Genomic DNA, 25,581 nt, shown 5'->3' on the forward strand with positions numbered 1-25,581 from the left:
GCACTACCCGTGGGCCAAGCCAACCCATGGATGGGATGGCTAGAGCTTGAGGCTTCTTTGAGATCTGCTTTGCCAGGCTGCTGCTGTGTACATTGCTTGAGCTTGAGGTTGGTGGATCCTGTGGCAGTATAGGGGGCTTTCCTAAGCTCCCATGCTACTGACAATTGCTGACTAACCCTGCTGTCTGCTGCCTTCAGGCAGACTTGGCCTGTCTTGCCTGAGGGAAGATTCCAATGTCTGCTTCATTGACCTTGGACTGGCATCCCAGTTCAGTTGAAGGATTTCCAGTATGTTAATGGTTGCATGAAAGTGAGTTCAACTAAGTCTTCTACACTGCTCGGTTAATGTTATATTCATTCTCGATGTATAAACCTATCCTTTTATATATAATCATAAATTTTGGCACACTCCCTGCAAGACATTCTAGAGGAAAAGCCAAATGGACTTACCCTGATGTAGCCAGAGCCCTGGCAGCTGGAGAAAACATGTGGAGGCCCCTGCCAGCACTGAGATGCTTACACCACCACTGGATCCACAAGACTGCCCACCCACAGGCCTGTGATTTTCCTGCATTCGGCATCATTGCATGTGTTTAGTGAGTCTAAAGAGGACTTTATAGATTGTTATTGGACATATGGGCTAAAAACGTACTTAAGAACTTGATCTGGACTGGGCTGGAATGTTTTCTCAATATGAAATTGCCCTTGATTATAAAGCTCTTTCCTATTAAAAAAAACCAAAACAAACACAAATGTCCTGGTTTTGTTTCTCTAGTGAACCCTGCCTAACACACTGTCCAAGCTCTCATAAGCCATAAATCAAATATGGAGCAAAACAGTCAAGCAACTGGTCAGCAAGAGAAAATTTCCACTGGTTCAGATCAGTAGATGTTGTCTATCAGGGTCTTCCAAGGAGATCAGATCATTCATCGGTTCTAGAAGGGTACTGGGAGCTTTCTTCAGGAAGGGAACCCTGCACAGCAGCGGACTCACACATCTACACACAGGGCAGTAAACTTGCTGGGAGGAGGCAGGCATTAACCACTTTACTCAAGAAAAAACAACCATTTTATTCACTGAAGAATAATTATTTTTCCTGTGGTTTTAGGGAGGCTGGTACCAAACATGGGATATGGAATCATCCTTGGTCTAATGCATCCCCTTAGGTGGAGAGTCTACTTGTTCTGTGCCATCAGCAAGGGCTTAAAGTTTTTCTGGAACCCAATCTGTGAGCACCTCAGAAGCATACAGGTACCAGAGTACACACCCAACTCATGAAGTGCTAGCCAAGGATGCAAAGAGACTCTGCTCTGACAATGACCCCAGTGGGTGCTGCTGACAGGGAGGCTGGTAGCTCCAAGACACCTGTGTCTCTGCAGGTAAAGGGTACAGCTGCCTGCTTCTGTAAAGATCTGGTCTGTGAAACCCTACATTGGGACTCTGAATCAGGCTGAAAGGACCAAAGACCTGCTGAACAGCAAACCAGTCGCCTTGGAAGCAGGACTGCCAGAATGCTCCTCAGAAGCAAGGATGGTGAATCTGTGTCTCACAGTCGGACATGACATCATCACACAAGTACCTGGAAAAGACATCCTGTTCGGTAAAGCAGAGGGCCAGTGAAAAAGAGGAAGACCCTCAAGGACATGGACGGACACCTGAAGGCCACAACGGGCTCAAACCCAGTAACAGTGAAGACGGTGCTGCGCAGGCCGTGTTTCGCAATGTCGAACATTGAAAGTCGACAGGGGTCAAACCCACTTAACAGCACCTGACAACTGGGATGGGGTGACTGGATGGCGGTGTGGATGGCTGGATGGAAAGCTGTGCACGCACATAGTGGTGAGATGGAAATGAAGAGGAGAGTTCAGATCATGAATGCTTTCATAAATTTTCATTTAATGCTAGTGAACATTTTTATCATAAACGCAATGGACTACAACCGGAAGTGGAAACCCCTTATCCTACTCTACCTGGGCCATCACCAAAGGGTTTGCCACTAGGTTTCTCAGAGGAGAAGCAATCAAAACACACAAATGTTGAGCGTTGACAACCACAAAGAGAACTGGGGGAGGTTTGGCCTTGCACCACAGTGCAGGTGGGAAGGTGGCTGGGAGTGCAGTGTGAACTGATCAGATCTTGTCCAAAGAGTGGACTCTGGTCTGTCCCTGGCTGAGTGAAACTAAATTGCCTTTACCTTGTGACCTCAGGAACAATCTCAAATACCAAACTAGTCCAAGATCAAACTATTCTAAAACAGCCGTGTGCAGGAACATCACTAGGTTTCTCAAGGAGTCTGGGAGTTGCTTCTTCTGTGGATCAGAAGCTGCAGCTTGTCTTCAACATCCAGACGAGGCACATGTGCTCCCCATGAAGTGCCAGCCACCTCCCCAAGAGAAGCTCAGTCCAGACTGCTGCTGGAGAATTCACAGAGCATCTGCACCCCTCAGACGGCATCACTGGAGGCTTGGCCAGCAGGCCGCTGCACCTGTAACCAAGCACAGCACCTTCCTCTGCATCCAGGTGTCCTCAGAGTCCTGACTTTCCAGCCCAGAGGACGTCCTGGATGCCAGACTTCACCAGCTTCCTGAGCCCAGTGGCTCCCACACAGTGCACTCCCTCCTCTCCTCAAAAACCCCTCCTCCACTTCCACCTGCAAGCCCTCACCACCACCAAGTACTAAGTTCCTCTGCACCTCAGGGGTGCTATGCACAGGCAGGAGCAGTGTCTCTCCTCTGGGCCAGGCACTGGGACTTCAGGAGAGGTCACACAGGGCCTGGGGGAGGCCTCACCTGGCCGGTTAGAAGGGGTGGGCTCAGCTCCACAGCAGACGTGACTCCGGGGAAGAAGGACTCAGCCTGGGCCAACTCTGGTCTGAAAAACAAACAGGCAGGATGTCAGGACAGGCTGTCTCAAGTGTCCAGGGAGGCTTGGGAGTAGCATCCATGCACTCAGTGAGATGGCAAAGAGTGGGTTTGGAGATTAGTTTTATTATAAACTGAAATTTACATAATTTTATTATTTCCATATGCTTCATTCAAGTTTCCTTTTAGCAATGAAAATTTAAATAGTGGAGGGAAGGTAGGGTATAAAGGGGGAACCGATTACAGGCATCTACATATAACCTCATCCCTGGAAGACCGACAACAGAAAAGTGGGTGAAGGGAGACATTGGAAAATATAAGATAAGACAAAATAATAATTTATAAATTATCAAGGGTTCATGAGGGAGGGGGTAATGGGGAGGGCGGGGGGAAATGAGGAACTGATGCCAGGGGTTTAAGTGGCAAGCAAATGTTTTGAGAATGATGAGGGGCAACGGATGTACAAATGTGCTTTACACAAATGATCTGTATGGATTGTAATGATTTGTATGAGCCCCCGTGAAATGATTTTAAAATTTTTAAATAGATCATTACTTTTTGATTTTCAAACAGAAATAAGAATGCTTAAGAAAAACTTCACTAAAACTGATGCTCTTGAGTCAGAGAGAACTGAGAAAAACCGCTACACTGTGCTGTCTTGGTGGTCTTACTGCCTGGACACGAGGACCACTGCCCAGGGATGACCCCCAGTACTGAAAGCGTGACACTGACTGACCAATGCACAAACCCCACTTCAACGTTCTCCACACTCTCTCCCCAGTGACTCAATGTCCCTCCTGTCTGCATTCAGGAAGGCGGTTAGAAGAATCCCTCTGTGTCCTGTGCTAGTCTGCTCCCAATAAAACGCTCTCTTCTCACCAAAGCCTGCACTGGAGCAGACATTTTGGCTTGACTTCAGCAGCACGCAGAGACCCAACTTCTGTGGCAACACATGTGGGGATTCATCCAAGCCCCCCTTCCTACCTGTGACGCATGGACCCTGCAGCTGGAGTGGGCCAATGCCAGTCCCAGCCCCAGGGAGTTTGTTACTGTTCCAAGACCTGGACAGGCATTTCCAAAGAAGAAAAAGAGAAAGAAAAGGCACAGGGCTGTCACACACTGGGGGTTGTGTGTGTGTGTGTGTGTGTGTGTGCACACCACAAGGGGGGACTGTCACACACCACACAGGGAGTTGTCACACATCACCCGAGCTCCAAAATGTCAAGACACCACAGGTCCTGGGCAACCACTGGGCCGATGCACTGGCTACTGCCTGCCTCTGCCTGAAGCTCGCTGTTCAAGTAGCAGCAGAGACCCTCCAGCTCAAAGCCTCAACTCTGGACTGCAACTGAAAATTAGACTTGTCTGAACTTGAATACACCCCTGAAGACCTAGAGAGCTGACAAGCAGACACTCAACGGGACACTGTCTGTGTACCCCACAAGGCAGACCACCTGCAGTCTGCATGGAGGACTTGTGGACCCCACACACTGAAGACAAATCCCATCTGGCTCTCGGTCCCTGCACCCAGTACAGAAGGGATGCGCTGCCTCCCCTGGATCAGGTCCAGGAACAACTGGGCGGTGCCCTGCTGGATTTGCCAGTTGGCATCCATATAATAGAAAAGGCCACCGAAGCGTTGAAGGCAATGCTGATGGCGCTCATCCCACCTCTGAGCAGCATCTGAGCAGAGGCGCAGCTGGGGTGAGCACATTCCTCACACAAGTGCCCTGGGGCATCGGCCAAGCTTTAGGGGCTCAAGCAATTTCACTGCTGGAAGAAGAACCACACTGTGAAAAAGCCTCTGGCAGAGCTGTGTCTACAAAGGGAGTAATCGGGGACCAAGAACTTCCCTCTCCTGTGTAGAAACCAGAGCCACATTAGGGAGTGATTTCACCAGGGACCGAGAACTTCCCCTCCATTAAAGTGATTTCACCAGGGACTGAGTACTTCCCTCTCCTGTGCAGAAACCCAGAGCTGCCAGAGAAGTTGGCTCAAGCCCCTATGAGATAGTATTTTTACAAATGTTGCCACTGGGTCAATTCTGACCCAAATGACACTGTGTCAGACAGAGCAGAAGTGTCCCAATTAGGGTTTTAAGACAACATATTTATAGCAGCAGACTGCCACATCTCGCTCCTGGGGAACAGCTGGTGGGTTTGAACCTCTGACCAGCAGAGAAGTGCATTCTGCAGGCAGGGCCCCTCAGGAAATGCCATGAGGAAGGTACACATCAAACCCACCCTCCATCAACAGGAAAACCTTTTCCAGGTTGCCTGCAACCCCGTGAAGCCCTTTCAAAACCAAAGTCTGAAATGCAGAACCAGGATGCTGCTGCTCAGAGCCCCACAACCTGTGTGGAGACAGGAAAACACCAGGAAGAGGCTGCTGGGAACCTGGGAAGCCTCATGGGCAAGTGAGCCCAAGCTCTACTCAGACACAGGCCAGGGATGGTGCCCACATAAGCCTGGGTATTTGTGGGTGCCTTTCCTGTTTACCAGAAAGCCAAACTCTTTGTAGAAGCAACCTGGATGAACGCTGTTAACTTTCAGAAATGTCAAATCTGTGTGCTCTGAGGGGTGAAGAGAAGGCTGGACCCCCTCCTACTGGGCCTTTGTTGCCTTTACTTTCCAGGGTCCGTGGTGGAAAGGGTATCCCAGACTGTGGGGTTGTATGGGGCCACCTTTGTGGAAGGATGAACTCCCACCGTGGGTTTCTACAGGACTGTCTTTGAGGAAGAAGGAACTCTGAATGTTGGGTTCTGGGGCACCAGCTTTGGGGAAGGATGGACAGCGATCTTTGGGGAAGAACAAATTCTGAGCATGGGGTTTTTCAGGACACTCTTTGAGGAAGGACGGACTATGACCTTGGGATTCTATGAGACTACCTTTGGGGAAGGATGAACTTCAGAGGTGGCAATGCAGGCTGTGTCACCTGTAGCTCCACGTGTCCACCACTGGTACCTGGGCCTTCCTCCAGACACATAGTCTGGGTGCTCCCACGGGGCATGTCAGTGAATCCTGGGGAAATAAGGGTTCACAGATTACACAGGGAAGAAGCAGGGAATACGAGGCAGTGGCTCCACATTGAGGCTGGCCACGCTGGCCAGGCTCGACACAGTAGCAACACCTATGTTCGAGCAACCAAACAGGCTAACTGGCCTCCCTAAACCTCCTGACCCAAACCACCTGGTCAGGCTGGTTTCTGAGGGCACATCTGCCTTCTCCCATTCTCTCTCCGCTGGGGACCTCTCCAGTGCAGGACATAAGGCTTAAGTGCCAATCAGACCACCTCTGTCTCAGCACAGTGTTATACTTCTCCCTCTGAGACGGAGATGATCAAAAGGCCATGAACCAAACCAGCAAAGGGGGGGCAACAGAAACAGGACAAACAGGGGCGGGGCGACTACAGGCCTGCAGCGTTGGGAAGCCAATGGAGCCCACTAGATGATGGTGCGGGGCACAAGGCAAGGTGTCAGGCACCAGGATCCCTGAGAAAGGGGAGCATGAAGGAAAAGCAGGGGGTACTGGTCAAATCACCTCCACACAGCGGAAGGAAAGTCCTGTGCCTTCCTCACACCTGTGGCTGTGTCTCAGCCCACTGCAGAGGTCCATTTTGTTGATGGACCCTTCTTTTAGGATGACCCTCTTCTTTACTGGGCATAATGTCCTTCATCAGAGACTGGCCCCTTCTGATGCGACATTCAAAGTATGTGAGACGGAATACCACCATTCCCTCTTCCAAGGAGCTTTCTGGATATTCTTTTTCCTCTTGTTCAAACTTCTCAGAGTCCATGCAGTTGGTATGACATGCCAGTACCACAATCCAGAGAAATTAATTCTTCATTTGTCTTCTGTTATCATGTAAATCAATAGAAAATTCCATGAATTGGGTCAGGTGCACATCAGTCCTCAAAATAACATCTTTGATTTTAAAGAGGTATTTGGCAGCAGGTTTGCCCATGCAATCCATCATCTGCTTTCTTGACTTCTGCTTCCATGAGAGGGAACTGTGGATACCAGCAAGCTGAAATCCTTCAGGTTCACATTTTCTCTGTTAATCGTGTTGCTCCCGAAAGGTGTCCAGTTATGGAGATTTTTTGAGATAAAACCCATCCTGAGTGAAGGCTGCAGTCTTTATCTTCTTCAGTCAGTGCTCCATGTCCTTGTGACTTACCACATGCAGCCACGGCGGTGGCACCTGCATGCTGCAGGTTATTGATGAATCACCCTCTAATCCCGACACTGCGTTCTCCTTCACAGAGTCCCTCTTCTCAGATGATCTGTTCATGTGCAGAGTGAATATGTGCAGGGACACCGCCTTAGCGAGCACCTCCCCTGACTGTAAGCCATGTGACTGTAAACTGTGTGACTGGCTGACTGCCTCTTGGTCTATGGGGAGTTTCCAGATGAACACAACTGTATGTTCTGGCATTCCCATTCTTGGCAATGTTATCCATAGGCTATTCGAAGGATATTTTTGCCCTCTGAACTCCAAATTTACACCTGTCACATTCATTTTTACAACATTTCAGACAGAAATAACCAAATACAACTTCTGGGCATCAGAACCTTCACTTCCCATGTCCTTCTCCTGAAGAGAACAAGTAAGATACATGACTATATTTGACCTCCAACTAGTCAAAGAAAAAAGACTACCAGAAAGCAGAGGTCAGGCAAGCATCCTCTCTCCACCTTCATGATTTGTTTCTCTAGTATTCCACTCCCTAGGTACCATATGGTGTAAGGCCAGGTTGACTAGAGAAACAAGTGCGAGATTCATATATGTGTAAGAAAAAGCTTTATATCAAGAAGGAACTGTGAATCAGGAAAACAGCCCAACCCAGTCCAACTGAAGTCCATAAGTCTAATACTAGTCCATAAGCTCTTCTCCAGACTCATGAAGCCGCATGCACTGTCGCTGAATGCAGGAATGTCGCAGGTTGTTGGGTGCAAAGTCTTGTGGATCTAATGGCTGTGTGCACATCTCCAGAGGTCTTGCAGCCATCAGGGTCAGGCAACAGGAAGCTGAAGCCAGAGAGAGAGGAGGAGGTTCCCAGAACTCTCCGTAGTAGGAGGCCACGCACACAAGGAGATACCATTAGGCATAAATGGAAGGCTACACTCCACCCTGTACTTTGATAAATCTCCAAGTTGACATGAGATTATGTGCATTTGTATTCGTACTGGGAAGTAAGATACTAATAAGATGATGTAGACATCTAAAGAAGACAGAGTAAGTTTTAAAGAAACAGCTATGAAGTTATTAATTTCTAGGCTTTGCTAAGTTAATTTCCCATGTAATGTTCAGAAAAATATGAATATTGCTAACTAATCTATAGAATTATTTTACAGTGGCATGAACATACTGATAATGAAATTAATGTTAATACATTGGCGTGGTCACGTGCACTGGCTGGCTTGGTCACTTGCGCAGGTGGGCGTGGTCCCATGCGTGGGCAGGCCTGGTCACTGGTCACGTGCATAGGTAGGCTTTGTCACGCACACTGATAGGTGTGGTCACGTGCGCAGGTGAGTCTGGTCATGTGAGCAGGTGGACGTGGTCAAGTGCGGAGGTTGGCATGGTCATGTGCGTGGGTGGGCGTGGTCACGTGAGCAAGTGCCCATAGTCACGTGCGCAGTTTGGCGTGGTCACATGCACAGGTGGGCGTGGTCACATGCACCGGATGACAGGTCACGTGCGTGGGTGGGCGTGGTCACATACACCGGTGGCCACGTGCGGAGGTGGGAGTGGTCACGTGAGCAGGTGCGCGAAGTCACGCCCTCCTTTCCCCTGAACCCTTAAGAGTTTATAAATAATTATTTTATCTTATCTTACACTTCCCGGCATCTCCCCTCACCCACCTTCCCATTGCCCATCTCCCAGAGAGGAGGTTCCCCATAGATCCCCAAGATCGTTTCTCTCTTTCTACACCCCCTTGCCTACCAGTGTCGCCACTCCCACCGCTGGTCCTGAGGGGTTCATCCGTCGTAGGGAGTGACCAAGGCCAAGGTAACTGAGAGGAATTACTGAAACCAGAATGAAAGCTGAACATGGCAAAAGTTGTAACTCTTAATGGGAGCAGAAAGCCTCATTTTTCTTTCATGAAGGGTTGGTGAGTTTGAACTGCTGACCCTGTGCTTTTCGCAGTGCAATATGCTAAATCAGCTAATGAAAAATTTATGGTTCATAATGATCTGATCTGCAATTACTTGTTGAAATAGCAAAAAAGAAATTGGATAAAGCTGGAACAGGATGAATTGTGGTTAAAATAACCAAAGCAAAGCAAAAAAAAAAATCCCTCCTACAAACTCACAGCCATCAAGTTGATTCAGACTCATAGTGATCTTGTAGAACAGAGCAGGACTTCCCTCTTTTTCCCAGACTGTAAATCTTCAGAGGGACAGACGTCTCTCTCCATCTTTCCCACTGGGTTTGAGTGGTGGATTCAAACTGCTGACTGTGGGGTTTGTAGCTCCAATCAGAAAGTATTGTGTAAAAGTTTTAGCCTACTCAGAAAATATTTTAACGTAAAATAAATAAATAAACTTGATAAACAGATAAAAGGAAAAATTACAAATAAAACAATACTGGGGCTCAACAATTTAATCAAAGTGAGCAGCAATTTGAAATATATATAAGAAAAAGACCTTCAGATATTATTCATTAAGGTATGCCGTATGGGAATTTTAACTGCAAATAATTCCATAAGTGCTACAGTTTATTGTGCCAGCCTGGCTGATAAACACAAGTAGGATTAACTGAAGGGCACAGGGATAAATGGCTTGCTTGTTCTGTGCCTCAGTTTAGAGGGGTATACTACCTGTGGGATGCCTAGCATGTGGACTGTGTCGCTGTAAGTTGAGGTCCCTTTAAGCCCACACGATTGGAATGTTCATCTCTGGAGCTGGGGACTGACAGTTGATGACAGTTGGGGACCTGCCTTGCTGTTTGCTGCCTGGGTATATATAGCCCAGATCTCTCTACAGAAGGGGACTGGCAACTGGCGGCTCTCAAAACTTGAAGGACTGCTAGTGTCTCACTGCTTTATACTTAACTGTTAATTTCTTGTATTATCTATCTGTATATTATTTAACAGTTTATTTCTTGAATTATATATCTATCTTTATATATATAATTACTAACAATCTGTTTCTCTCTCGGTACCAGGAGTGCTTCTAGTGAAATAAACTATAAATATGGAGCTCTTAAATTGGCTTTCCAACCTATTTAGTCTTGACGGGGATACGTCTACTACCCGTACTAATCCATGGTGTGAAATAGCAAAGATAATACCTAAGGTAGCACCTAAAGTAGATGACGTGCTGTATTAAGGAGATGCTCTAGGTGATCGTACATTTGATATTTTCCAGGAGTTTTGTGATAATGACAAGTATAGGGAAGCTGGTTGGCTGGTCCTTCATACAATGGAAAGTGTTATTAAGGAGAGGGATGATCTCAGAGCCTCAAAAGCACACCTCAGGTGCAGACTAACAGATTTGAAAACTTCCAACTGTGCTACAAAGGAGAGCCTTCTCTCCTCTAGTAAAAGAGCTGACATTGCTGAGAACCAGGTCCAGAGTCTCATTATACGAGTGGCTGAATTACAACGGCAGCTGAATTGCAGATCTAGAGTAGTATCTGAAACCAAAGTGAGGGCATTAATTGGGAAAATTTGGGACCCTGAAACATGGGATGGGAACATATGGGCTGATGATCCAGAAGAAGAGGATATAGAGCTCTTAGGAACACCTGAGCAGATTAGCCAAACTATTCAAGTTGATATGCCAGGTGGGGCTGCATCAGTAGCATTACCTGAGGAAGATGCCTCGCAAGATATTGCAGAGAGCACGCAGGAAACACCCTCACCACCCATTATTTCCGCTAGACCTGTCACTAAAATTAAATCTCAGAAACCTCCTAAAGGTGAGGTTGAGAGGATTATCCAAGAAGTGCGCTACACACATAAAGACCTGCTCTAGTTCTCAAACACGTACAAGCAAAAGCCTGGAGAATACCCCTGGGAATGGTTACTAAGGGTGTGGGATACTGGTGCACAAAATGTAATATTAGACCGGTCTGAGTTTCTGGATATGGGACGCCTAAGTACAGACTCTTCTTTCAATGTCTCTGCGAGACAGGCTAAAAAAGGACCCAAGTCTTTATTTGGTTGGTACAATGAAGCATGGACTGCCAGATGGCCTAGATTAGACCAACTTGAAGGACCTGACCTACCTTGGTACACTGTAGAGGAAAGCATCCAAAAGCTTAGAGAAATTGGTATGTTAGAATGGATCTATCAAGATATTCCCATACATCCAAAAAGGGGGTGTCCTGAAGACATACCCTTTACCACAACCATAAGGAACAAGTTTGTGAAGTGGGTCCCAGCATCTCTTAAGACTCCTGTAATTGATATTCTATGTGCACCAGGATTAACAGTGGGCACTGCCCTAAGCGAACTCCAACATTTGCCCACAATGGGGCTGATTGGTCCCCATGATGGTAGAGGGCAGGTGTCAGCACTGAAACAACAGAGACAGGGTGGGCGTGGTTATCATAGACAAGAAGTTTTCAATAATAATCAAAGCAACCTGTCTCATGTGGAATTATGGCATTGGCTACTTAGCCACGGTGTCCCTAGGAATGAAATAGATGAGAAGCCTACTAAATATTTCCGTGATCTGTACAGGCAAAAGAATGGTACATCCGGTGAACAGCAGAATAGACAGTCACGATCGCTCAATCAATTCCCAGACCTGAGCCAGTTTACAGACCCACAACCCCTTGAATGAAGGGGAGGCCGGGTCCCTTGTAAGGAGGATACTGCTACATCACTGAAGGTTTATACTGTTAGTCTTTCTTCTAGCCTTCCCCAAAGGGACCTGCGGCCTTTCACAAGAGTGACTGTTCATTGAGGGAAAGGAAATAATCAAACTTTTCAGGGATTACTAGACACCGGCTCAGAACTGACACTAATTCCAGGAGACCCAAAATGTTTCGAAGGCCCACCAATCAGAGTGGGGGCTTATGGAGGTCAAGTTATCAATGGAGTTTTAGCTCAAGTATGCCTCACTGTGGGTCCTGTGGGCCCCCGGACCCATCATGTGTTTATTTCCCCAGTTCCCAAATGCATCATTGGAATAGATATACTTAGTAACTGGCAGAACCCCCATATCGGATCCCTAAAATGTGGAATAAGGGCTATCATGGTAGGAAAGGCCAAGTGGACACCATTAGAATTGCCATTACCTAGGAAAATAGTAAACCAAAAGCAATACCGCATTCCTTGAGGGATTGCAGAGATCAGTGCCACCATCAAAGACTTGAAAGATGCAGGGGTGGTGATTCCTACTACATCCCCATTTACTTCACCAATTTGGCCTGTAAAGGAGACAGATGGATCCTGGAGAATGACAGTGGATTATCATAAACTTAACCAGGTGGTGACTCCAATTGCAGCTGCTGTCCCAGATGTGATTACATTGCTTGAGCAAATTAATACTTCTCCTGGTACATGGTATGCAGCTATTGATCTGGCTAATGCCTTCTTCTCAATAATACCAGTCTCAAAGGACCACCAGAAGCAGTTTGCCTTCACCTGGCAAGGGCAACAATATACTTTCACAACTCTCCCCCAGGGGTACATCAACTCTTCTGCCCTGTGCCATAATTTAGTCCAAAGGGACCTTGACCACCTGTCTATCCCACAAAATGTCACACTGGTCCATTATATTGATGACATTATGCTGATTGGACCCACTAGGGAGGATGTATCAGACTCTAGATTCATTGGTACAATATCTGCGTACAAGGGGTTGGGAAATTACCCAACAAAGATTCAGGTACCCTCCACATCAGTAAAATTCCTAGGGTTCCAGTGGTGTGGGGCATGTCGAGATATTCCTACTAAAATGAAGGATAAGCTATTACATTTAGCTCCCCCAACGACTAAAAAAGAGGCACAACGCCTAGTGGGCCTCTTCGGATTTTGGAGGCAACATATTCCTCACTTGGGTGCTCTACATCGACCTATCTATCAAGTGACACGAAAAGCCTCAATTTTTGAGTGGGGCCCAGGACAAGGAAAGGCTCTTCAACAAGTGCAGGTTGCCGTGCAAGCTGCTTTGCCACTGGGACCATATGATCCAGCTGACCCAATGGTGCTAGAGGTGTCAGTTGTAGACAAAGATGCAGTGTGGAGTCTTTGGCAGACCCCTATTGGTGAATCACAGCGTAGACCATTGGAGTAGTCTTGCCATCCTCTGCAAACAACTACTCCCCCTTTGTAAAACAGCTGTTGGCCTGTTACTGGGCCTTGGTGGAGACTGAACGCCTCACCATGGACCACCAAGTCACCATGAGGCCTGAATTACCTATCATGAACTGGGTATTGTCTGACCCACGTAATCATAAAGTTGGACGTGCGCAGCTACACTCCATTGTTAAATGGAAGTGGTATATACAAGATCGGGCCAAAGCAGGACCTGAAGGAACAAGTAAGCTGCATGAAGAAGTGGCCCAAATGCCAACAGTCTCCACTTCTGTCACATTGCCTCCTTTCTCCCAGTCTGCACATATGGCCTCCTGGGGAGTTCCGTACCATACTTTAAGTGAAGACCAAAAAAGTCATGCTTGGTTTACTATGGCTCTGCGCGATATGCAGGTGCCACTCGTAAGTGGACAGCAGCAGCAGTACAGACCCTTTCTGGGATCTCCCTAAAGGACAGTGGTGAAGGGAAATCTTCCCAATGGGCAGAACTCTGAGCAGTGCATCTGGCCACTCAGTTTGCATATAAGGAAAAATGGCCAGAAGTGAGATTATATACTGATTCATGGGCTGTGGCTAATGGCTTGGCTGGATGGTCAGGAAATTGGAAGGACCATGATTGGAAAATTGGTGACAAGGAGGTGTGGGGAAGAGGTATGTGGATAGACCTCTCTGAATGGGCCAAGAAAGTAAAGTTGATTGTATCTCACGTGAACGCTCACCAAAGGATTACGTCTAAAGAGGAGGACTTTAATAATCAAGTGGATGACACGTGCTGTGGAGACTGGTCCTCCTCTTTCCTCTGCCACCCGTTATCGCCCAATGCGCACATGAACAAAGTGGACATGGCGGCAGGGATGGAGGTTATACATGGGCACAGCAACATGGACTTCCACTCACCAAGGCTGACTTGGCCACTGCCACTGCTGAGTGCCCCATTTGCCAGCAACAGAAACCAACATTAAGTCCAAGATATGGGACAATTCCTCGGGGAGATCAACCAGCAACTTGGTGGCAGGTTGACTACATAGGACCACTTCCATCATGGAGGGGACAGCGTTTTGTTCTTACTGGAATAGACACCTACTCTGGATATGGATTTCCCTTCCTGCATGTGATGCTTCTGCCAAAACTACTATTCGTGGACTTACAGAATGCCTCATCCACCGGTATGGCATCCCACATAGCATTGCTTCAGATCAAGGAACTCACTTTACAGCAAATACAGTGCGGCAATGGGCCCATTCCCATGGAATCCACTGGTCGTATCATGTTCCTCATCATCCTGAAGCTGCCGGCTTGATAGAACGATGGAATGGACTCCTAAAGACACAATTACGGCGCCAACTAGGTGGCAACAACTTGCGGGGCTGGAGCAATGTTCTCCAGGAAGCTGTACACGCTCTAAACCAGCGGCCAATATATGGTGCTGTGTCTCCAATAGCCAGAATTCATGGGTCCAGGAACCAAGGGTGGAAGGTGGAGTGGCACCACTCACTAATACTCCTAGTGATCCCCTTGCAGCATTTTTGCTTCCTGTCCCAGCAACCCTGTGTTCCTCAGGCCTGGAGGTCCTGGTCCTGAAGAAAGGAACTCTCCTACCTGGAAACACAGCACGGATTCCACTGAACTGGCAGCTGAGAATGCCCCTTGGGCACTTTGGACTTCTCATGCCTTTGGATCAACAGGTCAGGAAGAGTGTCTCTGTACTGAGTGGGGTGATTGATCCTGACTACCAAGGAGAAATTGGACTGGTACTACATAATGGAGGTAAAGAAGAATATGTCTGGAATCCAGGAGATCCCATAGGCCGACTCTTAGGGTTACCATGCCCTGTTATTAAAGTAAATGGTAAGTTACAGCAACCCAATCCTAACAGGACTTATAATGACCCAGCCCCCTCAGGAATGAAGGTCTGGGTCACCCCGCCAGGCCAAAAACCACAGCCAGCTGAGGTGCTTGCTGAGGGCAAAGGTAATACAGAATGGGTAGCAGTAGAAGGTAGTTCTACCTATCAATTACGACCACGTGATCAATTGCAAGTGAGGCTTGTAATTGTATTTTCTTTGTATGTGACTATTGTGTATATTTCCTTTGTTCAAGTATGTTATATGAGATATAATTTGACTCAGTGTGTTTTCATTTATATGTATGATAGATGATTGATGAAAAGTATAAGTGTGATTTCATTAATATCTGGATATTATATAAGTATGTATTGGTAAAGAATTGTGTACAGGTGCCAGGGTGGCAAGGGGTAGATTGCTATAGTTTATTGTGCCAGGCTGGCCGATAAACACAAGTAGGATTAACTGAAGGGCAGAGGGATAAATGGCTCGGTGAGCCTCACCTTGGTTGTTCTGTGCCTCAGTTTAGAGGGGTACACTACCTGTGGGATGCCTAGCATGTGGACTGTGTCACTGTAAGTTGAGGTCCCTTTAAGCCCACACGATTGGAATGTTCATCTCTGGAGCTGGGGACTGACAGTTGATGACAGTTGGGGACCTGCCTTGCTGTTTGCTGCCTGGGTATATATAGCCCAGATCTCTCTACAGAAGGGGACTGGCAACTGGCGGCTCTCAAAACTTGAAGGACTGCTAGTGTCTCACTGCTTTATACTTAACTGTTAATTTCTTGTATTATCTATCTGTATATTATTTAACGGTTTATTTCTTAAATTATATATCTACCTTTATAAATATATTTATATATAATTACTAGCAATCTGGTTTGTGTCTCTAGAGAACCCTGTTCAATACATGCAGTAACACAGGGTGTATAGTTATGGTTGATAACATTGTTTTTGTTCACCCCCTTTTCCACTTAGAGTGAGTTTACTGTTTTTCAATGAAATCTTCAAAAACATTTAACTACTGATGCCTCAATTAATATAATTGTATTGGTATCTATTTTTATTTTGAAATTTACCAGTAGCTGTTTGCATTTCCCAGCCTAGGGCTATATTGGAGTCAATACCTTTTCCCAGTTTTTTGTGATAAAATTAGGTGCCTCAGTTTATATCCGGGTCGGCTGATACTCAAGTATATAGAGTAACTTAAAAGGTGTAAAGTCCATGAGACCTGCTATTACATAAAGGAAGAGAACATCAGGTTTGATAAAGACCCACAAACTAAAGCAGAATTTGGTGAGGAAGGGGTTAAACAGCTCTACTGTCTGCTGCAGAACCAGCAGAAAGAGTGTAAGTGGGAGGTAGAGGCAGACTTAGGGGTAGAGATGGGTGGTGGTGAGAGGCAAGATAAGCCAGAGCAGCAGGAGGGTAAAACGTGCCCAGTCCAAGCAAGAGCAAAGGATCAATTCGGGTATCTAAATCTTTGGGATGTTTCTAACTCTTAGACAGGAGGGTTCCCCCACATCTTTCTGGTGGGTGTGGATAACTCAATGGGCTGGGTGCTGGCTTCTATAGGCGATATCACTTAATTGGGCGGGAAGATGGGCAGAGTTAGCTTTGTAAAAAAGAAACATCTATGCTGTCCTTAGTAACGCTGCCAACAGGCCCTAGAAAGGGGGCTCACCCTTCTAGAGACTTGTAAGCTTTCCCCAAGAAAGACTGGACCTCCCTTTGGCTGAGCTCAAGGTTGAACCCCACCTTTCTAGAGCAGGGCCTGTCTAGTCTTTGACTTGCCAGCTGCCAGGTTGTTTACTAATAGCCACCACAGTGAGCCATCTCCCTTAAGGACCCAAGTCCTGGAAGGACTTAACCCAGCAACCTGGGAATGTCAGTCATGTTTAGGTGCATGGTGGTTGGGCTGGAATATCACTTCAACACCCACAAGGCTGACTGTGCTCCCTGCGGCCGCACACCAGCTGGCACCAAGAGCTAAGGAGTTTCTAGACCTGGACCTTGGGTTCTCCTCCCCTGCCGCGCTCCCGGGAAAAGGTACCGCACAGCTGACAAGAATTAGCAAACCTCCGAAGGAAGCCCTAACGTTTTGTGCATCAGCTGCAGCCACTCGCTTCCTCAGACGCGTAGTGAGAGAAAGAGAACACGGGGCTCACCTTTGAGGTGATGAGGTTCAACGAGTCTCAGGGAGAAAGTACCGCTGTGTGGGAAGGAAACAGAAGCGGGTTCAGAAACCCACAAGGCAATGAACCTGGGAACCCGGAAGACAAGACTCTCAGCCTGGGATTACCCCTTTCTCCAACAGGGATTCCCACCACGAACCCTAACCAATCCAAGAGCTGGGGGACGGGATCAGGCTCCTGGGACGCCCGCTCACCTCTCACCAGGTGAGGGGCGCCGCCTGGGGAAGGGGAGAAGGAAAGGGCGCTTGCACCCCAGCAGGGCTGCTGCGTGCACCAGGGTACCCCACTCTGGCCGCCGCCCACACGCATGTCCCTGGAGACGAGCGCCCCTCACCTGGGAGCGCTGGCTACACGGTGCTCAGGTTGTGGGCGCTGCTCTGGCTCCACGCACAGCGCACAGTAAGTAGGAGCCGCCAAGTGAGCCGCAGTTCCACTAGGCCACCGCGACTTCCGGCCCGTCTCAGAGCGACCCGGGTGGGAGGAGCCCGCGGGGTCAGGGTCTCCACCTTCACTTCCCCTTGGAGGCGGCTCTGGACCCGTCCATTGCCGCGGCTGCCCAAACCCAGGTGCCTGGCGAAGCGGGGAGGGGCGGTGCTGTTTGCACTGGGGCGGGGCCTGGGGCGGGGCCTGGGCGGCGCGGGGAGGAGCCAGGGAGAGGCGGTGGGGCGACAATGGACCCTCAGCCCTGGAGGTGGCTACAGCTGCAAAGGCTCAGGTAATGATGGCCAAGGCACCTGCGGACAGAAACGGTACTTTCCCCCAGTGCCAGGAGTGTGCATGGGGGACATAAAATGATGTACAATGTGTAAGTTTATTGGGGCGCGAAACAGAACCAAAGATCCAATTGGCAAAGTTTTAGAAGCAGGCTTTATTGAGAAGCTTGCGGGTGGGCTCAGCAACTCAGGGTATTGAGCTATTGAAACCGCGCTGGGAAAAATCCTGGCAGCGTTTTTTATGCCCACTGCTGGCCGGCACAGCTGGGAAGGATCAAAGCTGGGGAGGATCTGTACAAACAGGCGCTTCAGAAGGGAGAAGATCGTTAATCTTATCGATATGTCAGGGAGGGTGGAGTGACCATATCTTCAAAGAATGTCCTGGCTCTGGGGGTGTTTGGTTCTCAGAACTTGTGGTTTTCAGAACTTGTGGTTTTCAGCGAGGGGAGGGGAGGACAGCGAGGGGTGAGTTCTGAGAGCTAAGGTGGAGGCGCCGAACTCAAAATGGAGTCCCCAGGCACAATGTACGTGTGTCAGCCTATGATCAGATTCCCCGGATGGGGCATCATCCTAACTAACGCGAACCAGCCAGCCATCCAACCCTGCCACAGTGTTAGTGGGCCTGAAGCAAGAAGAGAACCTAATGACCTTTGAGGTGAAGAACCATTCTGCACCCCAAAGTATTGACGTATATAACTGCCTTTAGGAAAAGAGAAGTAACTGGCATTATATGGTCTAGGTCCATTATGTCAGTGTAACAAAATTTAAAAATAAAATGGGAGAAAGAGGTCGGGTGGATGGTTATTAAACTCGACTATTCTTAGAGTTGGAGTTTGTACTTTTATCTTGTTTTATTTTGCTTGAATGCTATTGGCGCAGTTAAACATGACAGTTCAGTTCAATGATGCTTATCATGATTTCCACACTCTGCTAATTTAATTTATCACTCACCAGAGGTTATGTCAATCCAGTGATTTGAAGTGCATGGGCAGAATGTTTGCCGAGACTCTTCCATATTGCGAGATCTGGAATATAAATTTACTTCCTCCAAGTAACTCTTGGCTGCTGGGTCTCTCAAACAAGTGCTTATGGGACAGAACAAAGTGAAGCATTTCCCTATTAATTTGCATCCATAAGGATTATGCTTCTTTTATGCCTGTTATACTAGAGAATTACTTTATGGAAGTTCTAGTCAGATTCCAAAGTTGTTGGCTGAAAAGGTAGAGATGAGAATTGCAACACTTTGTTACATTTCCCAATTTGGTCCAATCATTACACAGACTGTACAGAAAATTCTGTTGCCTAACTTTATCAGGAATTGAAAAAGAAGTCACTTATCATAAAATATTTACTGAATTAAACTGATTTATGTTCCCAGTTCTGATGGAGCCACCTTATCCTTCCTTAAATCTTGGGAAACAGAGGCTAGATTTTGTAACTAAAAGGGGACTTCTCTTGAAATCCCTGCCCTGTTTGACTGGGTAGGCTAGAGAAACAAATCCAGGGACACTCATAATGTGGAGCATAGAGCTTCAATCTTCTACCAATGAGTAATTGGCTATCAAGGAAACAGCCCCAGCCCAGTCCAGATCAAGTCCATAAGTCTGATATTAGCTCATAAGTCCAATACTAGGCCATACATTCCTCTTAAGACTCATGCAGCACATGCAATGATGCTGAATGCAGAAAGATCACAGGTCGGTGGCTGAAAATTCTTGTGTATCCAATGGCAGTAGAATTTCTTAGTGTTGGCGCAGGTTTCCACATGGCTCCTCTAGCTCTCCGAATAGTGGGAAGGGGAAGCAGAGAGAGAGGGTGGCCCACCTCCAGGAAGAAAGAATGGAAGTTCCCAGATTTCTCATGAGAAGGTCAAACCCACCAGGAGACATCATGGAGCTGTGACCTGATTGACAGGCTAAACTCCATGCCTAGACTTATTTATTAAGTGAATATGAAATTATGTAACTACTACACCTGCTTTCATGTGACATTTTCTGTCCCCATGGTTAAATCATGAATTGTCCAAACAAAACAAAACAAAACAAAAAACCCACAAAAATAAACAAGTCACGGCCATGGAGTTAATATGGGCTCATAGTGACTCTATAGGACAGGTTAGAATCTCCCCTGTGAGTTTCCAAGACTAAATTTTTGCTGAAGTAAAAAGCTCCATCTTTCTCTGTGGCGTGAATGGTGGATTCCAAGTGCTAGTCTTACAGTTAGCAGCCCAACTCATAACCACTACACAAACAGGGCCCCTTATCTATCATTGTAGCTCTACCAGCAATAGCACACAAGTAGAGTCCAAAAGGATCCCTCAGTTATGCAGCCTACTTTCCATTGAATTGCTAACTTAATGTTAGTGATTGATCAGAATCAGATATGCCAAGTTACCACTACCAAGTGCTCCAAAGGGAATCCCATTAGAAGATCCTAGACAGAGTGGGAGGAAAATGTGGACCAAAACTCAATCACCTAAGAGACCTTCAAGACAATGGTCACCTTTCAAGTCCAGTCATAGCGTAAACAAGTGTGTAACAACCACGGGGTTCATAGGTGAAATTGTACGGCTATAATATATAAAGATCATACTAAAGTCATAGAACATAGGAGAAAATAAAATAAAGGAGTCAGACACATTTTATAGTAGCATGCTCACCTCTGGGATGGCCATGATCTCAGCAGCCAGGTCTGTGCAGAGAGAGGGAGGAGGAGAGAGTCAATCTTTACTGTCATGGGATATTTCTAGGTAGCCATAAGATGTGCATATTCAGTAGTTACATACATTGCAAGGTGGGTGATAACCACAGTAAGGCCTCTGTGTTCACAGGTGAATAAACCTAATACCTGCATTGGAAGAAGGCATGAGGGGGGGGGATGGGTGCTGTGGCGGGAGGAGACAAGGAGAATGTTTGCTTCTATAGAGAGATAGAATCAACCATGTGCTCACTTTAAGACAGCATAGCTATTAGGGGAGAATCTGTGGGAATGATATTTAAAGCAGGATAATGAACTTGGACTTTATCTCTAACATACCAAAGTGGTGGCTTTCCTATTGTGGAATACTAGCTTTCTAGATTCCCTCTGTTATAAGTTAGGGAATATAGTCCTACTTCTCTCAGTCTTAGTTTCCCACAGTACAGAATGGAACTCACCCTGTTGATAGACTAAATAACTATATAAGTAAGATCAAAAGGACAGGACACACTCAAGAACATATTTAGGAAAATGTGGAGGAATAGAAACAGGAAAGCCTTGAAGAGAGGGGGATGAATAATAGTGTGTTGTTGTTGTGGATAGTTGCCCTCAATTAGGTTCCAGCTCACAGAGAAGCCAGGTACAACAGAATGAAAAACTGCCAATTCCTGCTCCATCTCACAGTAGTTTTTCTGTTTGTGCTCATTGCTGCAGTCAATGATTCGATCTCTCACAAAGGTCTTCCTATTTTTCATTGCCCTTCTACTTTCCCAAGCATGATATCCTTTTCCAGGGACTGGTTTCTCCTGAAAACATATTCAAGGTACATGAGACAACATCTCACCGTGCTCACTTCTCAGGAGCATTCTGGATGTACTTCTTCTGAGACAGATTTGTGAGTTCTTCTTGAAGTCCATGGTTCTTTCAATATTCTTCGCTGTCCTGTCCCGCAGGACATCAAGAACGTGGACCTGAAAGAGGGACTGGGAATGAAGATGGGCAAGGGCGTGAGAAATGAAGGCAAGACAGGAATCTGATCAAGCCTCATTTATTGAGTTGAGAGCAGAGGTTTAAATAGCCAGCGAGGGCTGGCACCATTACATCACATGTAAAATAGGGTACATCTGAGGTAGCCAATAGTCATGCATCTTCAAACAAGGAAGGAATGGCGGGCAACTGATCAAACAGGTAAGTATGCTAATGAAGCATTCCTGGTAAGCCTGGGGGGAGATGCCAGCAGACATGTATTGACCAATGAGTATAGCAGCTGCTAGTGAAAGATCACCAATCCTAGCAAGGGTCAGGGCAGCCACCCTCTGGTGGGAAAGGAACAAAGGGCCGAAAAACCTCTGGGCAGTTTGTATGGCGAGAGTAGATTCATGGCTAAAATCCAGGGTGGGGAGACACGCAGCTCCCTACACTTCGCCAAACCATAATTCAAATGATGCAAGAAGTATCAAAAGAGGATGGGAGGAATACACAAAGCAAGAGGTAGCATATGATCTAAAACTGGTGGTAGTGAAGGAAGAAGTTCCAAAGGTACTGAAGGTATTAACAAAAAACAAGGCTCCAGGAGTTGACAGAATACCAGCTGAAATGTATCAACCAGCTGATGAAGCACAGGAATCACTCAATTCTCTATGTAAGAAATTCAAAACATAGCTGCCTGGTAATAAAACTGTAGAAATTATCAACCAATAGAATTAAAACCACATGCACATAAATTTTTTCAGAAGATGATTCAATAATGCTTGTAGCAGTACTTCAACAGGAAGACTCCAGAAGTGCAATCTGGATTCAGAAGAGAATGTGACATGAGATGTCATTGCTGACATCAGGTGGGTCTTGCCTGAAAGCTACCAGAAATGTGTTTACTTGTGTTCATTGACTATGCAAAAACATTTAACTGTGTGGACCTGTGGCAGGTGGATCTATGGTAACTTGAAGATGTATGACCATGTAGTGGGGAAATCCAACCTGCCAATCAGGTCACAGCTTCATGATGCCTCCTTGGGGGTGTGGCCTTCTAATAATTGGAGAATATTGGTATTTCCTTCTATCTGCCACTCCATATTTCTGCTTGATAGAACTCTGTCTTTCTTCAGGGCCGTTCCCATGTGGGCTGCCTGAGCCTGAGAGCTATTGGTGCCCTCCCACACTACGACTGACCTTGGATCCATGTGATTCTGCATCCACTGGCCTGTTAGCTTCCGTATCCCGCTTCACCTTTATACAGCATCAACCTGCAGCTCTGTGAGTGTACAGAGGACCCTGCCCTGCATCAGACTTGTGACCTTGAGTTAGACTGGGGTGTGATGCCTTCTTGGTGTAATGGTACTTCTTGATATAAAACTCTTCCTTATACACATATGAGTGTCCCTGGATTTGTTTCTCTAGACAACCTGGCCTAACACAGGAACATAGCATTGAGATGAATTTAAATTTCAGAACATGTAGTTGTGCTCATGTAGAATTTGTACATGGACCAAGAGGCTCTCATTTAAAAAGAAGAGAATATTTTGTGGTTCAGAACTAGAAATGGTGTACATCAGAATTGTATCCTTTCATCATACTTATTCAATCTATATGCTGAGCAAATCATCCAAGAAGCTGGAGTTTCTGAAGAAGAACTTGGCTTTTTCCTTTTCATTTTCTAGGAGGAAGGCTTTTTAACATCTGTCAATCTATACATGACACAATTTGCATGCTGGAAAGGATGGAAATATTCAGCATGGATTCCATCACCATGTAAAGAAAACAAAACTCTGATTACTGGACAAAGAGATAATATCATAAATAGGGGAAATATTGAAGTTGTCAAGGATTTCATCTTATTTGGACACATGTTTGCATTGGGCATATCTGCTGTACAAGACCTCTTTAAAGTACTGAAGAGGAAAGAGGTCACTTTGAGGACAGAGGTGCACCTTTTTTCAGCCCCATCATATGCATGTGCAAGTTGGATATTGAGTAAGGAAGACCAAAGAAGAATCAATTCATTTAACTTATGGTATTGGCAAAGAATGCTGAAAGTCCCATGGACTGCAAGAAGATAGTACCTTAATGGGCTTGAAATGGTTAAGGGAAAACTGATGAGGGTGGGGGGAGAGTGAAAGGATTAGCCTGCTGTTAGTTAAAATATGAGAAGTATAACCATATCAGATTTAGTTTTTGGAATTTAAAAATGTAGCAGTCCCCTACTTGCAGTACAAATTGATTTTAAGCTTAATTAGTGGAGCTAGTCTTCTAATTCAGGAAGATGGTAAACAAGGCCATTAAGATAGGCAGGCATGCCTCAGCATCCCCCTAGAGATAAACAATGGAGTCTAATCCTTCAGGGTTGATGGTCTGGTAACCCCTGGAGAAATATAGGTATAGATACTTGTTACCTGCTTTTTGCCACATAATTTGGGGTACACGCATGCACACACACACACACACCAACAGGCGCACACACACCTGCACATGCCAGACACACCTCAAATGTCAGTGTCTTAAAGTAAAATTGACCTGCAGGTGTCGATGCAAATGGGCACATCTGAGCATTTCCAACCAGTTGATTGAAAGGGACTGCTAATTGACTTTCCAGGTGGCACATTCTGTTCCAGGGCTCTGGTTGTATCAGTGTAGCTGCAAGTGGCTTGTCATCAGGAATGTCTTAAAGGGAGTCAATTTATCTTGCCTCCGTGGAGCTATTTATCTCCTTTGCACCTCCAAAAGAGGTCATTAAGCTACAACCTAATTGAATGAGGAGACTCTACCCTTTTGGAAGTTGACAGATTATGTAACTGCACATCACTGGAAAACTAATTCTTAATGGTGTGCTCCTTTTCCTTGATTTCCTAATTTTCATTTGTTCAATGATGGGTTCACTTGCCGCTGTTCTCAATCCATTTTCTGTCCCTACTACATTACTGGTTGTGGTCTACAAAGTGATGGTCTACAAAGTCAAGGCTGAGACTTTCAAGCAACACCCAAGACAGCCTGCCTTCACAAAGTCTGGTGAAGTATATTTTGAATGTATTCTACTACCACAGTTGTACTCAGAGGGATCAGTGAAGGGAGTTTTGTTGGTCACTTAATTCATTAAATATACTTTCATCTCAAGTCTGACAATTGGGACCATGAGAAAAACATATCAATAGGCTGATCCAGACAGACAGAAATAAAAAAGAAGGAGCAGAGTTACAAGACGATAAGACTACAATGAGCATTCAAGAGACTGCATCGCTCACCTATGGTGTAGACAAGTGTCACACAGCCTTGCCTTCGAGACCTCATGTGATGTTTGTGAAATGGGGTCTCCACAACATGAAAAGTTGACTCTTCAATCACTTTGGCACTTTCCATGGTTTCCTTGCAACCAGAAATTCACAGTTCTTTTTAAAGCCAAAGAAAGTTATGGAGAATATTTTGTTTGAAATAAAACAAAAAAAACTAAAGAACAAAAAATCAAAAGACACATGCAAAATTTTGTTTATTGTGGACATTTCTATAATAGCAAAACAATGGGGACAGTCAAAAACTGACCCTAGAGGCATGGAAAAACAAACTTCTGTATGTATACAATGGAATGTTATGGAATATCACTTAAAACATCACGAATCTGTTAGTAATTTTAAGACATGGACGTAGCAAGAGAATATTATGATTAAGAATGTTAATCAATCTCACAAAGATAACTATTTTATGAAATAGTTATTATAAGAAATGAAGAAAATGCAGTTTTCATAGGAAAAGATAGGATTTCAAGGACTACAAGGGTGCTGGAATGTGGTAGGGACAGTAAGAAGAAAGGGAGAGAAAATTTTGGAAGACACACACACACACATACACACACAAAAGGACCACATAAAGTGGGGGAGGGAGGAGAGCACTGGATAACTTTTACTGATTTGGCTTAATAAGATGGTTAGTGCAACTACACAGAATATGTTTTTATTTGAACTATTGTGATCTACATACAAAAAATCATAAAGAAGTATTTAAAATATATA

General features: G+C 45.9%; 1 long non-coding RNA gene across 1 annotated transcript; it reads right to left on the minus strand.

Moving 5' to 3' along the window:
* Nucleotides 1-1,893: 1,893 nt before the first annotated feature.
* LOC142424620 (uncharacterized) lies at nt 1,894-5,885 on the minus strand. Its single transcript, XR_012779376.1, has 3 exons — nt 5,748-5,885; nt 2,789-2,870; nt 1,894-2,484 (listed from the first exon to the last, which is right to left on the minus strand). It is a non-coding gene; the product is annotated as an uncharacterized LOC142424620 (long non-coding RNA).
* Between the last annotated feature and the right edge of the window lie 19,696 nt (nt 5,886-25,581).

The sequence above is a fragment of the Tenrec ecaudatus genome, chromosome 13 (genome assembly GCF_050624435.1).
Source record: "Tenrec ecaudatus isolate mTenEca1 chromosome 13, mTenEca1.hap1, whole genome shotgun sequence".
In the NCBI taxonomy this organism is placed as follows: domain Eukaryota; kingdom Metazoa; phylum Chordata; class Mammalia; order Afrosoricida; family Tenrecidae; genus Tenrec; species Tenrec ecaudatus.